The 19,355-nt window shown below is 41.5% G+C and overlaps 1 protein-coding gene across 3 annotated transcripts in view; it reads left to right on the top strand.

Annotated features, from left to right (window-relative positions):
* Positions 1–9,209: 9,209 nt before the first annotated feature.
* The window catches only part of LOC139465005 (polypeptide N-acetylgalactosaminyltransferase 5-like), a 359,393-nt gene continuing 349,247 nt past the window's right edge, over positions 9,210–19,355 (top strand). For all 3 annotated transcript variants that reach the window (XM_071246666.1, XM_071246665.1, XM_071246668.1), the window contains exon 1: positions 9,210–9,296. The gene's annotated coding sequence lies outside the window, so the exon portion shown is untranslated. The remainder of the gene's footprint in view (positions 9,297–19,355) is intronic.

The following is a 19,355-nucleotide window of genomic DNA, read 5'->3' on the forward strand; positions in this document are numbered from 1 at the left end:
ACTTTTTCAGTTTGTAGACAGTAATAAGCAGTGCCTTAAGTGTAAAAAGTACTGCTAACAGCTTCAGTAGCAGAGCCATTAGTGATGTCATTTGATTGTGACATCATGGTAACCAATGACGTCACAATGGTCTGCAAATTTGTGATGCAATTTCATTGCAGCGATATCTACAGTGTAGATAACGCTTGATCTCACCCAAGCAATATCTCCTGTGAGAGCCAGTTTTGTATGATACCAAATAATTTATTTAGTGAAAAGAAAGGGTTGAGGAGGAACATAGCCAAGATTACCATGAAATAATGTATTGTTCTTTTTATATGTTACAGATTTGGAAAATGCCTTAGTTTCATCCCAAAAAATTACGAATGTCACTTTTGTTGCACAGTCTTAACTGTCAGTACCATGCACACTTCTGGTTCACGAAATTGAAGAACAATGTCCTGCAAGTCCAAATATTGACTTTCCACCAGTATCTTGTGTAACCTCCGTGAACCCGAACAGCTGCTTCAAGACGCCTCCTCATTCTTTGAATCAATCTCTGGATTTGATTCCGAGGAATTCTCATGATATCAATCACTGGATTGTGTGGTCCAGACTCGATTATTTACAGACCGCCGTCATATAGCTGGAATATTGCTGACTGAGGCAAACAAACAAAATCCGGGCTAAAGCCGGTTTTCTAATGCTAGCCCACTGAGATACCATGCCGCAGTTAAACTCCGAACCGACCAGTCTTGTTTTATCCCCTTAATGCTGAGTGCCCAGCGCCTGGGAGGGTAAGTATGGCCTTGAAATGTCTTTTGGTTTGAGTATTGGAAACTATATACAACAGTACGAAATATTAGTCTACTTGGTCACGAACCGCGATACATTTTGAGAATAATCTCCAAGAATTACTGATTATATGGCCCAAGGGAATTTATTTAGTAAGTTACTTTCCTTGGCGTGTAGGTTATTCTTAATACTACCCCAAGCCAAAAAATATTGTCTGTTTTTCAATACCATCTGTAATATATACGATATATGGGGTAAATATACGGGAATCATTACGCAACGTGTTGACAATTCTTTTAGCTATGCCCGTTTGCGCTTGGATGGAACCCAATCGCAAAAATGGCCACGAGATGGGCACGAGTCGCTGCATTCGTGACCAACTCGTGTTATTCCGGGACAAGCCGAATAGCGACTCGTGCCCCTCTCGTGGCCATATTTGCGACCGGGTTCCGTCTGAGCGCAAACGGGCATACCTAAAACAATTGTCAACTCGTTGCGTAATGTTTCACATATATGTCCCAATATTATATATATTTCAGATGCAATTAAAAGCACATCGGTACGTGCGGATTTATACAATATGATTGACCACATTTAACTGTGTCTTGGGTATATTTTTAGATGCAAGACATATGTAAAAACAAAAATTGTTTTTGACGGATTCTTTGACGAAGAACTTGAAATCATACACGCATTCTGATTGGTTTGTCGTATTTTCGCACAAAACATTCATCGATAGGGGGACGAGTCTTCTTGCAGGTTACGGAAAGGGGCGAGTGGTGACGAATGCGAGTCTTCTTGCAGGTTACGGAAAGGGGCGAGTGGTGACGAATGGAGTCGCTATTCGGCTTGTACCGGAATAACACGAGTTGGTCACGAATGGGACTTTTACAGTCAGTTAACTTCCTTGCCTCGGGAAAATGGGCCCCGAGTAAACGCCGGGTAGCTTTTATGAACGGATTGAAACGCCCGGGCGTAAATAATGTCTGAAAGAAATATACGCCAGGGCGTTTAATCGAGGAAATACGGCAGTCTTTTGTTGGAACGACGTCACAAAAATCGTGAACTCTAGATGACGTCTGTCTAGAATTATTTGCGACAGTGTGCTCATGTGACGTATCGTTGGTTGGTTTGTTGTTTTACGTCGCACTCAGTAATATCCCAGCTACACGACGGCGATCTGTAAATAATCTGGACCAGACAATCCAGTGATTGATATCATGAGCATCGGTCCACGCAGTTGGGATCGATGACATGCATCAACCAAGTCAACGAGCCTGACCATCCAATCACGTTAGTCACCTTTTACGGCAAGCATGGGTTGCTAAAGAGCTATTCTACGTGACGTATCGTGAAACATTAATTTCAGTGAGATTTACTGAACGTACATCCGTGCTTCTATGGGTAATATGCCCCTATAAACCACTGTCAACTTTCAATAACAGGAACTGTGCAATTAAACATGCATATTTGAACTTTAACTAAAATAAATTCGTCTTTGAATGAGAAAACCGTCATTTCGGCAAGAGCGACGCGAGCCCCGAGTACAAATAATGAAATCGACATATCGGAACTCGTGCATGACTGACAGCTCGGCTGGATCCGTGACAGGTCAAGGCGAGTACACACTGGATACACAATTATGACAGCCACGGTGAGCTTTTTTGAGTTGATCGATGTATAATTCTGATTACTTTGCATGTTTTATAGATGAACAATGGGACGCGTATTTTCCCGAAGACAGCCTCACACGAAACCCATCATGACAGACTGTTGGAGTGCAAACGTCCCGCGTGTCATTGACATCCTCGAGGGATCTTCACCTGTTTCTAATGGCAGATTGATGCAATCAAACTATCAAGTGTTCATACATTTTCGTTTGTGATGCTGATGACGTTCGTATGTTTGTATCAGTGAGTTATTTGTGTTTAACGCCGCTTTGAACATGCTGCTCATATTCTCCCGAACATTGGTATCTTGTATTACTATATAACTGAATATACTGTGTTATTTTCTGCTGCTGTTGCTGCGGCTACTACTGCTACTATTATTACTACCATCACTACTGCTACTACTACTACTACCACTACTGCTGCTACTTCTACCACCATCACCAACATTACTAGTGCTACTATTACTACTACTACAAATACTACTGCTGCAATTACCACTTCCACCACAACTGCTACTACTACTACTACCACCACCACTACAGCTACTACTACTACTACTACTACGGGATCTACCACCGACTTTGCTCATGATATCAATCACTCGTACAGATTCGATTATTTACATGCTGCCGTTTGACAATTGCTGATTGCGGTATTAAACTACAAACAAAGCAGAAAAAACCACTTGTGAAGTGAGCGAGTTAAACTGTAACGTCGCCTAACCTTGTTCCAACCATAGCGACGAGAAGTTATGGAATTAAAAAACATGTCATCCATACATCAACGTTAAAAAATAGTGCTTGTGAAAACAGGAGAGGGCAACTTGGCGCCGTCTGTTGGTTGGTTGGTTGGTTGGTTGTTGTACGCCGCACACAGCAATATTCCAGCTATTCCGTCTGTTGAGGAATTGGGGTAAAAAAGGTCACACCTCATAATGGCTTTTCCTTTCAAGGTCCTGATTATATCTGTCAAAGCTTAAACCCATCTCAACACCTGGGCCCCGTTCCACAAAGCCAGCTTAGCGCTAAGGTGATCGCAAGTCCCCTACTTTAACACGGGCTTACGACAGTCGTAATGCTAAAGTGTTCGTAAGTCCCCTGCTTTAACACGGGCTTACGACAGTCGTAGTGCTAAGGTGTTCGTAAGTCCCCTGCTTTCACACGGGCTTACGACAGTCGTATTGCTAAGGTGATCGTAAGTCCCCTACTTTAACACGGGCTTACGACAGTCGTAGTGCTAAAGTGTTCGTAAGTCCCCTACTTTAACACTGGCTTATGACAGTCGTAGTGCTAAGGTGTTCGTAAGTCCCCTACTTTAACACTGGCTTACGACAGTCGTAATGCTAAGGTGATCGTAAGTCCCCTACTTTGACACTGGCTTACGACAGTCGTAGTGCTAAAGTGTTCGTAAGTCCCCTATTATAACACTGGCTAATGACAGTCGTAGTGCTAAGGTGATCGTAAGTCCCCTACTTTAACACTGTCTTACGACAGTCGTAATGCTTAGGTGTTCGTAAGTCCCCTACTTTAACACTGGCTTACGACAGTCGTAGGTCTAAGGTGATCGTAAGTCCCCTACTTTGTCACTGGCTTACGACAGTCGTAGTCCTTAGGTGATCGTAAGTCCCCTACTTTGACACTGGCTTACGACAGTCGTAGTCTTAAGGTCATCGTGCGCAGAAAAAAACCGCACACAATAATTTATGCCACTATATGGTTACCTTACCGCGGTTGGTATTGGTCGCAGTGAAGGTCCGGATAACTATCCTTGTTTGTGTGTCTGTGTGCGTGCGTGCGCGCGTGCGTGCGTGCGTGCTTTAGCTTCGCTAGCGACAAGTCAATATCAAAATCGTTTACATGCACGCAGCAGAACAGAGGTACGGTTACAGCAGCTACCGTGCGTGCATGCGTGCGTGCGTGCGTAACACCATTACCTATACAAAATCGTCCGGGGAAAAAAGGGATCCGGATCCGGACTATGAGGGTTCCACCTACAAGATGGTCTAATGGTAAAGCGTCCGCCAGGAGAGCGGAAGGTCCGGGGTTCGATCCCCGGCCGTGTTATACCTAAACACATTAAAAGATGGTACTTGTTGCTACCCTGACTGGCGCTCGGCATTAAGGGGCTAAAACAAAGACTGTTTGGCTCGGGGTCGGTATACTGTGTCTGAGTGGGGTATTTATGTTAAACTGCGTCATGGTACCTCGCACTATAAAATCGGCATTAGACCGGACTAGTGCAAGCAGCCAAACACACACTACAAACAAACACACACGTGCATGCACGTCGCTATATATAAGTACAATACTCTTGGACGCGACGTTAAACCCCATTTCACCTCACCAACCAGACAAATATATCGCTGAGGAAATACGATAACCGTCGTGTGCAGACATGTCTCGAAATTACACCAGGCGCTGTCAGGCGGTGAAAGCAACAGCGAGCTGGTCACAGTTTGCCTACAGTTTCTCAGCTGGACTTTAAAACAAAGATGGGAAATCGGAAAATATAAATGTAAACAATATAAAACAATACAAATCGGTGTAAAGAAATATTCTAATGGATAAGTCTAAGGGAACGCTATATATGCTATCATTGGTTCCCAGCCTTGTCTACCAAATCTCAACATTTGATTCTGACATGTGTTGAATTTGTTTACGCTTTTCAAATGTACTGACAGTAAAGCTTATTTCCCTATATTTTGTATTGTTCCATTGTTCGTTTCCCTCAGTATTTATTAGTTCTTGTGAGCATGTGGAACCGCCTCCGTGGTCTTGTGGACCGGTCGGCTCTGAGTCAGTATACTGTGTCTGAGTTGGGTATTGATGTTCAACTGCGGCATGGTATCTCAGTGGGCTAGCACTATACATCGGCATCAGTCCGGACTAGTGCAAACAGACACACACACACACACACACACACACACACACACACACGTGCATGCACGTCGCTATATAAGTGCAATAATCTTGGACGCGACGTTAAACCCCATTTCACCTCACCTCACCTCACCTCACCTCACCTATATGAGTTGTATTCAGTAATAAATATCAAGGTGCATTAACTTAATATATATACATGGGAGAAAGGAATTTATCACTGATAAAAATCACGAGCACTTATGTGGTTCCGACCAACTGAGAAACATAAACAGTGAGAACCTGGGATTCGAACAACCGACCACTGGATTCTGACACGCCTAAGCGACGCAACTCCGCACAACTAATTGCGACGCCTGATATTAACGACTTCCATACGTGCCGAAAAACCGTTGTCGTGAACTAAACAGATTTATTACTGATGAATATATGTCGTAAAAAACACCAAGACGATAAATCAAGCCATTAGTGTTAACGTTGCGCCTGTTAACATGGTGACAAAGTTACCATGACGACGTTAACAATAAGTTGAATGGATATGAGGTCCATACTGAAGGTACCACAATACCGACCTATTCAACTTCACAACCGGCGATTTTAGCGTCGCGATCGCTGTAACGCCTACCACATGAATACCAGATTGAAGACAGCAGCGATAAGATTGCTTGTATTGAAAGCTGTATGCTTTTATTTTACGGGTCAATGTCATATCAGAGAAATGTACTTTAAGATCTTCAACCATTGCACTCGCACCATTGAACCACCCTGGTATGACGTATTGTGCCAGGTACCTGGCTTAAAAGGATAATGCGATACAATGTGGACCTGCCGGTGTGGGTCGATGCTCATGCAGTCAATCACTGGTTTGTCTCACCCTGGTCAGATTCAACTACAGGTTTGCCCTGAGACAGACCCTCCTTCTCTGTGTGTATAGTGAGTGAGTGAGTTGGGTTTAACGCCGCTTTTAACAGTATTACATTTATATCGCGGCGTGTCAGCTTAATGTGGGAGGAAAGCCCGAAGTGATGCAGGTCTCAGACGTTTACCACTTCGGTGAAACCCACGAGCACGGGTATGGTGCTGACAAAAGTAGAAACATAATCGGGGCGAACCGGGATTCGAACCCACAATCATAGGTTTCTGGCGTGCCCAAGGGACGTAACTCTGCACAGCGAATCGCGGCGCCTTAGACCACTGGGCCACCCGTGCCCCCCTCTGTGTGTATATATTCAGGTTGTATTTTCAAGTTCTTGAAATATTTTATATATGTATATTTATAGCTAAAATGGATAGAATTATCATTAAACCGCAGGCATGTTATTATCAGAAATGAGCGGGCCACTGTAACTTGATAATGCCCTCATATTGCTTGACGACGGGACATAATCAAGCCTGTTGTTAGGTGACGTCATAGGTAGAGAAAATGACGTCACGTACTATAGTGACGTCATCTGGTTTGTTCTATGACGTTTCCATATTTGTAAAATGTGGTCAGTGACATTCGTGTTGATTGCAGTAAATGTTTCAAAACCGATGTTGTTTCTTTTTATATGATAACAAATTCCATCCATTTTAGCTATAATAACGGTAACGCTCTTTTTCAGGGCATTATCATTTGCAGAAGCCCTCGGTCTTTTCAACCTCCTTCGTCGGGCAGTTAAAGGGCAAGTTCACACGGAAATGAACCTTTTTTTCTTGTACTTTTTCCACATTAAAAGTGTTAACATAGAAGTGTCATAGACAAAAATATAAAAACATCATATTTAATTAACATATTTTTTGCACTAAAACGATTTATATTTTTCACATTTACCAAGTGTTCTATTTCCATAACAAAAACACCATGGCTTATGTCCCTTGCAATATGACGTCATTGGTGCCAATTGATAAACATTATGACGTCATCATGCTTTGTTAGAGCCGCTTCACGTGGTGTAGGTATAGTTTTGTGATTCTAGCATCTCAGATGCCAGCCAGAATTGTGTTATGCTGAGTCACCACTGCGCCGGAGTGTGTCGTAGACCATGTTGTTTTACCGCAAACTGGTCCTTGATATCTTTTGCGTTGAGAATAGACAGGGACCAAGTTGAATTGGCACCAATTACGTCATAATCTAAGGGGGATAACTCAGGCCTATTTCGCTCGTAAAACGAAGGCCTCATAACGGCATATCACTTTCACACTATTGTGAGGTTCCTACTTTCGCTGTGAAAAAAAATGAGTGTATATTTTCAAACACAGATACTAACTAATTCTAAAATTGCGTTTTGTTTAGAAAAAGAAAGAAAGTGATTTTTGCGTGTACACTTCCCCTTTAATAGAAAACCTCGGGCTTCTGCAAATGATAATGCCTAAAGTAGCGTTACCCTTGTAATATAGACTGGATCTACTGAAAATACTTATTTACCGTTTTGATGTGTGACATGTTTACGTATTAACCAGTTTATAATAGCCACATCTATTGAGATTGCATTTTCTGTTTCATGAAAAAAAGCTTTGAAAGTACTTTCTCACCTTTCTTGGGACAAGCATAAATGGGTAGGTGAGTATGGTTTTACGCCGATTTTAGCAATATCCCAGCAATATCACGGCGGGGACACCAGAAATGAGCTTCACACATTGTACCCATGTCGGGAATCGATTCATGTCTTACGCGTGACGAGCGAACACTTTAATCACTAGGCTACCCCACCGTCACCGGGACTATAGCATAAGCATGATTAAGATACATGATTAATGTGGTCATTCACTGGCCCTTTCAGATATGCATAGTGTTGTATGTAGAAACTATCCCAAATATATATAACTGCAAGATTCAAAGACGTTTCCGGGTCGTTTTAGTTCCTCAGCACACACTAGATTTATGAGGATCTGTGGACTTCTCGTTGTGAGTCGATGCTCATGCTATCAATCACTGGCTTGCATCATCCAGATTGATTCAACTACCCTGCAAGTCTCTCTCTCTCTCTCTCTCTCTCTCTCTCTCTCTCTCTCTCTCTCTCTCTCACACACACACACACACACGCAATATGGTATTCTCTAACACATATACATTTACAAGCACTAATTTGTTTTATAATCTCACTCAATACATCTCCCCTGCGTTTTCAAATAACAAAGTAATCAATAAAAAACAACAACATAAAAATGCATTCCTTTATTACCTAGGTTTTTTGCTATCTTTGATGATCATTTCAACTCCTGAAGCAATTTCCCAGATCGACATTAATCAATGAAAATGACAAAAGTAATACTCGTCTTTGTTAGTTTTCGCGTACTTTCAAAGTCTCTATCACCACCCTTCGTGATTCAAAGCACGGTACACATCCTGAGTATTGAGAATCGCACAAGACTGAATTATTTATTTTTACATTGTCAATAAAACGGCGATAACAATACTTAAGAAGTCAAGTAATATCCATTACGTGATCAGAAGGGTTTATCTGTTTCTGTGGAGTTCGGAATCTATGCATTAAAATCAAAATAATAATAATAATAATAATAATAATGAAAATATGTCAGTCCTATTTCCTGACAACAATGCGTATTTTTCGATTTTGTCAATATCGAATTGTTTACTGAAAAATCACACTGACAATTCAGGTCTAAACCAATCTGCAATTATCAAACAGGATATACGTTCACTGATATTTAAAGATTATTTCTTTACACTTGAAAATGTAACCCGATGTCAAAATTCAAAATCTGTAACAGTACCTTAAGCACTTCCTGTAATGTTATATCAAGTCTTTGCGTTCGAAAATACAAAACGCTTTCCCCGTGAAATGCACCGAGTGAATCTTTCTAAAGAAAACAATGACAAGAAGAGCCATCGCCCCCTAGTGGTGACAGGCGAAGTCTCTCTGACCTGTCGGAAGTAAGTTAGACCCCTGAATTCGTGACTTGAATAACGCGAAGCGTGTCTACATTGGCATACACTCCGGCGAACTTGGAAAGTTTTTGAACCAACGTGAGTAGTTTTTTTTATCTATGTGTTAACATTTGTGGTGGCCGCTTGAGTGGATCGATGGTAGGTCTCCATTGAACTTTCACTGAACAAGCGGCCCCTGTCAACAAGTTTTAGAGGCCGGAGTCTCCATGTCCGTCGAACTTAGATCCTGTTGGAGAGTTGAGAGATAACTGGCTTGGAAGAGACACATACGGTTCGGGTAGTGTTGATTAAACAAAGCCTGTTCCCTGTTCAAATCGCACGACACTTCGCTGACGAACAAGACCGGTATTTAGGGCAAGTTATGTTCATCAAGGTTGGGGACGATTGCGGAAGTACCCTCGTGGGAGGGTGTTAAAAATGGGCGTGTCTCTCGCTCTGACACGTGTGAAATTTGACTTTTCACAGCTTTATTTAGTTATTCAAGTCAACCATTTATGATCACATAAATATGTATATTCATGTTGTATTTTCAAATTCGTGAAATATTGTTTACTCATATTGTCTGTATCTACTGAAAATAGATTCTAATTGTTTGCCGTTTTGAGGTGTGATACGTTTACATTGAGATTGTATTTTCTGTTTCAAGACAAAAACCTTTTTATCTTTTAAAATCTTTTGAAAATACTTTCTCACTTTTCTTAGGAGTAGCATGATTAAGTTATATGATTATGTAGTGATTATAACTTTCCCATCATATCCGTTATGCATAGTGTTGGTTAGAGAAAGAACTTATTTATGATCTCAATGGAAACTCTCCCCAATAAATAATTGCAGGATTTCAATGTTGAACAACTAGTAGACAGCTAGTTGTGAGGCTGCCAATACCCTCATTCCCTGAATCCAGAATACCATCTAATTTTTCACTCTGAGTCTCATTGCTCTCCCCTGAATCCTGAATACTACTTAACAAAATCTCAAAAGCATTGAGAAAAGGGTCAATCTGAAGTCAATCACTGAATAAAAATTGAAAAATAAAATACAAAAGAATGTTTTTATGTACACTAATCCTTTTATTAAAATGTTCAATATGCGTACCATATTCGATTTTATTTGAGTCCCGCTCACCACACTGCTGAGTCCCGATTACTTTCCCGAATAGTCTGTGAATCCCGCGTATCAAAGACCCGTGAAGATTCCGGGGTAGAATAGGTCTTCAGCAATCCCATGCTTGCCGTAAAAGGTGGCTTTGCTTGTCGTAAAAGGCGACTAACGGGATCAGGTGGTCAGGCTGGCTGACTTGGTTGTTGCATGTCATCAATCCCAATTGCTCATGATATTAATCACTGGATTGTCTGGTCCAGACATGATTATTTACAGACCGCCGTCATATAGCTGGAATATTGCTGAGTGCGGCGTTAAACAACAAACCAACCAATCAAACTGTGTATCAAAAGGTGTTTGTCAGCCTCACTTCTACATTTTTTGATATTATTCAAACTATCCCCATATTTTCAACAAGACTGAAATGTATGACTTTAGTTCATTTTTTTTATGTTAATCAAATAAATCTATAGTATGCCGTATATATTCACAAATCTCAAATATACAGCTAATATATCTCAGGCTCTTGGCAGTGTATGGGTCCTTTATTGATTATCTATAAGCTGTGTCCATAACCTTCCTCCTGCTGATAACAGTGTTCCAAACAAGGCTGTTTGTTATATTGTTGTTTTGTTTGACTTTGTTCGTAAGGACCAGATGTTAGGGATCGTGAATAGAGTCTCAATACCATACAAATGGCCAAATAATTGTATCATTGATCTAAATATAGTCTGTGTACACTGATCTCACTATAATACATATATCATACTTTGATGTCATTGTAATGTACCGTATTCGACATGATAAGCGCCAAGGGCGCTGTCAAAGTTAGAAATAGAGGTCTCTTATTAGAATATTATTTTGGTGAAAAACAACAGAGTTGAAAGATCGTAAATTTTGTGGTTATGCTGTCAGCCTGAAATGTTAACGCCAGATATATTTTTTCCAGAATTTAATTTCCCCTAATTAAGAATGCATATAACATACGTATTATACACAAATAAATAAGCCTTGTGTACATTGATCAATCGGAAGGGGTGCTAACAGGGATTATTCACTAGACAGTATAATTAAAAATATCGCCGTGGGCGCTTATTACGTCGAATAACGTAGCTGCGGATGAGAAACCCGTTTGAGATAACTGGTATCAATCATATGTGTGAGATCGAATTCCAGGTCCGTGATTGGTCAAATTATGACGGACTACATTCCTGATTCTACCAGTAATTAATTGATAAGTTACTCGTGCTTTGATTGAATTAACTTATGTCTGTGTTAAAACTTTTTGGTTTTAGGGTGTTAATAAATGTAGGTCTTTTCTAGTTTGCATTATCATCATCGCCTTGATAATTCACAGATATGGCGGAAACCTTTATTGTGGAGAGTCAATCTAGGTATGGGTAGTAAGCAGTGGGCTGGATGATGTCACAAAAAACTGATGTGTTATGTATTAATGCGCCGCTGTGATCTTGAGATTCTTTGTTTTTGTATATTTACCTTGTCCAGAGCATTCATTCGTTTTGTAACCCCTGAAGATCCGGGGTAGAATAGGTCTTCAGCAACCCATGCTTGTTGTAAAAGGCAATAATGCTTGTTGTAAGAGGCGATCGGGTGCAAACCACATGCATCAACCTAGATAGGAAAATTTAAATTCAATCTCATTAAAATCAGATCTTGCTTCTCGCTACTGCCAAACAAAGATCTGAGGACATCCCATTAGGGGTCACGTCAGAACGACCTTTCATCCGACCAATCAGAGCGTCGCTTACCAGATCATGAAAGTGACATTCGGAATGTGAATTCTGATAATGCAACCTCGAAAGCTTTAACACAGGATAGTTACAGGTTTAACGACTGAATCCATACAATCTAGACCATCTAATAGCCATTCCAGAATGTTCTTTTGTTCAGGTTTCAAATTTGTAATCGAGAATTTGTCAAAATATGTTTCGAAGCGTAGTGACCAATTTGAAATTAGTGCTGTAAAGCACGAGAAAGCTGCCTTCTGATTGGCTAATGTCGACTTCTTGTCAGTCCTTCTATCGGTCGGTCATAGTTGACCTACCAATGGAATGACCAATCAGAAGGCAGCTTTCTCGTCCTTTGCGTTTTATGTCCAGTTCTGACATTAGGTATTAATTTTCTTTGTTTTTAATCATGAAGTTTAGAGATATTAGATATTAAATACTCATCATGGAACAACAGCCATTGCAGTCATCATCCAAAGTATGGCGTCATGAATAGCACTCTTTGACAATATCCAAGTTTCCTGGATCAAATTTTTAATTTCAGACATCTAAGGATTTCTGTAATTTCATAGCTGTACATTGAATGTTAATGCAGGGCATATCAATATGATCATCTCCATTGAGCCTTCCATATTTGAGGTAATAAGCGCCCACAGCGATAATTGCTAATATATTGGCTATTGAACAATCCCAATTCCGATTGATCAATGTGCACAAGACTTATTCATTTGTGTATAATACGTACTCGTGTGTTATATGCACCCTTAATTATAGGCAGTTAAATTCTGGAAAAGTATATCTGTTGTATATAACATTTCAGGCTGTCAGCATGGTCAGCATTAACCACGAAATTTATCTTTCAACTCTGCTTTCTCTACCGATATAATATTCTAATAAGAGCCCCCTATATCTAATTTTGAGAGCTCTCTGGGCGCTTATTACGTCGTATACGGTATTCTCTTTTCCCCCAATGGCAGTGAGTGAGTGAGTTGTGTCCAGAGGGATGTTTCGGGGATTCCAAGTTAAGCATTCTTGGCAGGCAAAGTGGAAAATAAGTATAAATTTGTTAAAAATTGGGATTTGTTATCAGGGTTATAAAGTTAATTTCTTAAAATCAGAGATATTTTAAAATTGCATTCGGTGTAATTATGTATACTAAGTACTGAAGCCTCTTCCTCTATACTATCTATCTATAGTATTGGTCCTGTCAATAAAATGTGGCTTTTTAAAGTTTTTATTTCCTATAATTCAGGGGGCGGTCGGGTAGCCTTGTGGAGCATTTGCCCGTCATGCCAAAGACCCGGGCTGATTCCCGACATTGGTACAATGTGTGAAGCCCATTTTTCTGGTGTCCCCTGCGGTGACATTGCTGGAATATTGCTAAAAGTCGCGTAAAACCAAACTCACTCACTCACTCCTATAATTGATAGGTTTTATAACATTCCATTCAATAGAATAATGCAATCTGTCTCACAGTCCCTGAACGTGATCATTTTCACTTCTGCCCAGCTCTTACGGTAATGCAAACTCTCTAAATAAAGCAAGTCTAGGTTTTCTACAGTTTCAGGTTCTGAAACTCCAATCTCCTTTTCAGTTTAAATGTAGTTACTTGTTTCTGTCAGAGACTATGTGTTCGTCGATGCAATAATGTAAAACTAAGGATGAAGGTCTCTTCCCTCTTGTCGGGGGCACGGGTGGCCCAGTGGCCTATTCATTGTGCAGAGTTGCGCCCCTTGGGCACGCCAGAAACCTATGATTGTGGGTTTGAATCTCGGTTCACCCTGATTATGTTTCTAGGTTTGTCAGCACCATACCTGTGTTCGTGGGTTTCACCGAAGTGGTAAACGTCTGAGACCTGCATCACTTTGAGCTTTCCTCCCACATTAAGCTGACACGCTGCAATATAACTGGAATACTGTTAAAAGCGGCGTTAAACCCCTCATTCACTCACTCTTCCCTCTTGTCCTGTTATCAGACAAACACAAGTCACCACTACAAAGCCATAACATTAGTCTAAACTTTAAGTTTGATAACATGAATTGGGAAAAGTATAACAGTTCAGGAATTGTTGCTGACATTTGCCTGCAGAGTAAGTGCTGAATATCGTCAATGTCCAAAATAACCGTCTGCCTGTGGTTGGTAACTTTTCTGTCAGACTGCGTGAAATTTTCCTCCACCTGCCCGACTGTCTAGTAGGTAATTTTATGACTACTTACAATTCTTTTTATTCATAACTCCTTTTAGATTCTCAAGTGATTCTTTGCATTATTTTAAGTGAATTAAGTTGTGATTTTTCTCTTAGTTTTTGTGATTATTCAATATTTAGAATGTCTGAATGTGGGCAGGTAACTTTGAAGATGGGCAGGCAACACTCGTGGGTCACCTCCCCGACTGTCTTGTTGGGTTTTAAAATTATTCAAGTATGAATATCGGCCTCTGAGCAGATCTAACAGCCTAGTCCTCTAAGATACTGATATTTGCTGTGCAGATTTGCGACCCTTAGGCATTCCAGAAACCAGTGATAGTGGGTTCGAATCCCTCTGTTTAGACCCGTGAAGATCCAGGTTAGAACAGGTCTTCAGTAACCCATGCTTGTACCCTCCCAACCCGTGAAGATCAGGGGTGGAATAGGTCTTCAGCTTGTCTCCTTCCGTGAAGATTCAGGTTAGAACAGGTCTTCAGTACTCCATGCTTGTACCCCCACCCCCGTGAAGATCAGGGGTAGAATCGGTCTTCAGCTTGTCTCCTTCCGTGAAGATCCAGGTTAGAACAGGTCTTCAGACTCACACTCACACGCACACACACACACACACACACAAACCCTATGAAGAGATCTGGAGTGGAATAGGTCTTCAGCAACCCATGCTTGTCGCAAGAGGCGACCAACAGGATCGGGGGAGGTCATGCCTGCTGGCTTATTTGATCCATGTCATCGTATCCCAACTGTGTAGATTGATGCTTATCATGTGAGACACTGGTTATTGTTCAGTCAACACGTGCACAGTGTCACAGAGGCCCAGTGATTGAAGGTGTATGCGTGTAAAACATCTTTTACTCCCTCATTCATTTTGAGAGTCATCAAATTCTGACTTGGAGGCCAGCTCAGCTTGCTCAAAGCAAGATTAGCTTTTCGCCAAATTTTACACCATACATGGGTACAGGTGTCCATTTTGACCCTGGGTCTCATTGCTGTCTTTGGTGTGAAAGCCCACTCATTCTCTTTTAAAAGAGTGTAATGCTCCATTGAGCGCGGACCGTTCGCATAGCATTTCGGAGAAGAAAGCTGTACAGGGCATATTGTGTAGAAGAGCAGTATGGCTGAAGAGTCTCCAGCTGACAAAGTTATTTATAAATGAATGAATCTGACACATTCTATTTTCCCCCAACTCTCTTTATTAACCCTTGACATGCTATGGCCTGCTCATATGTCTGATGTTTATTTCCACAACTTGCCAGTACATTAAGTGTTAAATTTGCCACTGTCAAGATGCATGAGGCTTGGTGTTGATAGTGGTGTGCTTATTGCATGCAGGTCAGTGTCAGGAAGTTCGAGCAAGCGAATAGAGCATTTGTAATTGAACAGAAGGTGATTTCATCATTCGTCAATGTAGTTGAGAAGAGCTGTGGATGTTAGCACTATTGTATAATTGATATGTGGCAGTTAAGCTCGTTTTGTCATATTTTATTGACACTTCAAAGTGAAGGACGTTAATGAGTTCAAGCATCAGTGTGTTGGACATCATCTAATTAGAAGAGATGAGACCCAGTGAACATCCGGGTAGAATAGGTCTTCAGCAACCCATACTTGCCGTAAAAGGTGACTGCTTGTCATAGGAGGTGACTAACAGGATCGGGTGATCAGGCTAGCTGACTTGGTTGATGCATGTCATCGATCCCAATTGCGTGGATCAATGTTCATGATGTCAGTCACTGGATTGTCTGGTCCAGGCTCGATTATTTACAGACCACCACCATACAGCTGGAATATTGCTGAGTGCGGCGTTAACAACCAACCAACCATTTGTTTTGTTATGCCGAAATTCACTTCACAGTTTATGAAAACCTAAACTTTCCTCTGTTTCATAACAGTAACGTATCTGCAAACAGTGAAATGTTCGTACCAGACGCCATCTTGTTTTCTAGCATAGGAAGAAATATTGAGTGAAGTCCTCTTAGTCCACACCTCGATTCAAACTCGTGGTGGTGGGGTAGCTTTGTGGTTAAGATGTTTGCATTTCACGTCGAAAGCCCGGGTTTGAATCCCCGACATGGGTACAATGTGTGAAGCCAATTTCTGGTGTCCACAGCTGTGACATAGCTGTAATATTGCTATGAGCGCCATAAAATCATACTCATTCACTCCTTTCAGACTTTCAGGGTGAGATGTTCCTTGTCATAGTGCCTGTGCCACAGCTAAATTTATAATGGCACAGTTAAATGTTTCTTAAAGCGGCATAAAACCATATTCACTCACTTTCAAACAAAGAGACAGCTTCTGGATGATTCTTCTCACTTCAGTATGCTCTAAGAGAGAGAGAGAGAGAGTGAGTATGGTTTTACGCCGCTTTTAGCAATATTCCAGCAATATCATGGCGGGGGACACCAGTAATGGGCTTCACACAGTGTACCCATATCGGGAATCGAACCCGGGTCTTCAGCGTGTCGAGCGAACGCTTTAACCACTGGGCTACCCAACTAAGTTTGAGTTGGACTAGTCACATAGAGATAAGCTCTAACCATTTTCTGTTTTTACATCTTTTGTCATCAACATACAAAAGTAACATTTCTTGTCTTAATTGCAAAATGACCATGCCATCAGCTTATTGGGTAGGGGCGGTCGGGTAGCCTATTGGTTAGAGCATTCGCTTGTCACGCCGAAGACCCGGGTTTGATTCCCGACATGGGTACAATGTGTGAAGCCCATTTCTGGTGTCCCCCGCCGTGATATTGCTGGAATATTGCTAAAAGCGGCATAAAACTTCACCTTATCTCTCAATGCATATGCGGCATAGTCAGGGAAAGATAACGCTTCCTTTGTAATCAAGACAATCTTGACATTCACAGAAACGAAATCTGGATACTTTACCCCTGTTGAAACCAAACATAAACAAGAAAGTCGCCTGAAAAATTACCCCAAATAATTATGCAAAACTTTTCATGGCGTTTATGTTAAATAGTAATATTTTATTGAAATGATATTCATCCCAAAATGTATTTGTAACATGGGGAACAAATAATTTCTTCATATATTTCTGCTCCAAAAATGTTTGACGTGTATCCCCATCATCATCTTACATTGAAGATGTCCGCTTTGATGCACAGGTATTTACTAGACTTGAACTGGCAGAGCTATAAGAGTTATTTTTATCGTTCTGATGCATTTTTTGGATCCAATTTGACGGAGGTTTGTGCCTCAGTGAAGAACTTTATAGCCTTTGTCAGGTAGACGGATAATGAGGCAGAGTTGGGGCAATCAGCTGCCATCCCGTCATGTGACCCGGGAATTGACAGACGGATTTGTCTGACGTCTGTTCCAGAGAATCAGACCATTAAATGGATATTGGGTAGTGATGTGTAAGAAGTAGGATGTGTTTTGAGGAACACAAACCGCTTGTTAAGTTCAGGGAAATGTTCCTCTGGGAGTCTTGTGTCTGTTAGCAGCTCATAAGAAGACGTGGAATTGCTGGATATGGCTGTCTGACTAGACCGAACAAATTGTTTGGCTCATTCGTAAAAGCCGTGAAAATGAGCGTACACCAGCTTAAGAAACAACTGGGCAGACGTCATACGCATGGTCCATTGGCTGAGACCCATAGACACAGAAAGCTGTCAATTCTGTTGACATTCGGAGAGAAAAGTATCTCAAATGTAGCTGTAGAACACAGCCATAAGTTCATCAGTTGCATGTGGTCATGACTTGGCCTCATCTTTAAGTTTGTTGTCTGTAAGCTATGTCATTGGCCTGTAAATAATCAAGACTGGACCATAAAATCCAGTGATTGATATTATGAGCAAAGATCCATGTTGTCAGGACGCGTGAAGATCTGGACGAGAATAGGTCTTCTGCTTGCCGTAAAAGGCGACTATGCTTGTCGTAGGAGGCGACTAACAGGATCAGGTGGTCAGGCTCGGTGACTTGGTTGAAGCATGCCATTGATCCCAACTGCGTGGATCAGTGCTCATGACATCAATCACTTGATTATCTGGTCCAGACTTGATTATTTACAGACCACCGTCATATAGCTGGAATATTGCTGAGTGCGATGTAAAACAACAGACAAACAGTCAGGGTCCGACATGCTATCAACCAATTTACTGAGTCTGATTACCAATTCATTACGTCACCTCTTATGACCAGCTTGGGTTGCAGGGATACGATGATACTCTATCGATCCAGTTACCGAGCCTGACCATCATCTCCTCAGGTCACCGGACCAGCATAGGTTGCAGCGATACGATGATACTCCATCGATCCAGTTACCGAGACTGACCATCATCTCCTCAGGTCACCGGACCAGCATCGGTTGCAGCGATACGATGATACTCCATCGATCCAGTTACCGAGCCTGACCACCATCTACTCAGGTCACCCCACCAGCATGGGTTGCAGGGATACGATGATACTCCATCAATCGAGTTACCGAGCCTGACCACCATCTCCTCAGGTCACCGGACCAGCATGGGTTGCAGGGATACGATGATACTCCATCGATCGAGTTACCGAGCCTCACCACCATCTCCTCAGGTCACCTGACCAGCATAGGTTGCAGGGATACGATGATACTCCATTGATCGAGTTACCGAGCCTGACCATCACCTCCTCAGGTCACCGGACCAGCATGGGTTGCAGGGATACGATGATACTCTATCGATCCAGTTACCGTGTCTAACCACCATCTACTCAGGTCACCCAACCAGCATAGGTTGCTGGAGGCCAATCTAGTCATGGGTCAGGTTGGAGTTAGTGCTAGTTTGTTCAGTATGGGTATTGGAAGTCAGTTGAGCCCAGATGTCTGACGTCTTCTTGTTAACAGTTAAACAGAGCAAGTGCATATGTGATAATGAATCAGTGTCTTGCTGACTGATGTGTTGCCATTAGGATTCAGTTCGTTCTCTCAAGCACACACAATTCACTTAAACATACACAATTCACTCAAACACACACAATTCACTTAAACACACACAATTCACTCAAACACACACACACACACTTCACTCAAACATACACAATTCACTTAAACACACACACACCACTCAAACACACACAATTCACTCAAACACACACAAT

The sequence above is a fragment of the Haliotis cracherodii genome, unplaced genomic scaffold, assembly GCF_022045235.1.
Source record: "Haliotis cracherodii isolate W230 unplaced genomic scaffold, xgHalCrac1.p SCAF_17, whole genome shotgun sequence".
Classification (NCBI taxonomy): Eukaryota; Metazoa; Mollusca; class Gastropoda; order Lepetellida; family Haliotidae; genus Haliotis; species Haliotis cracherodii.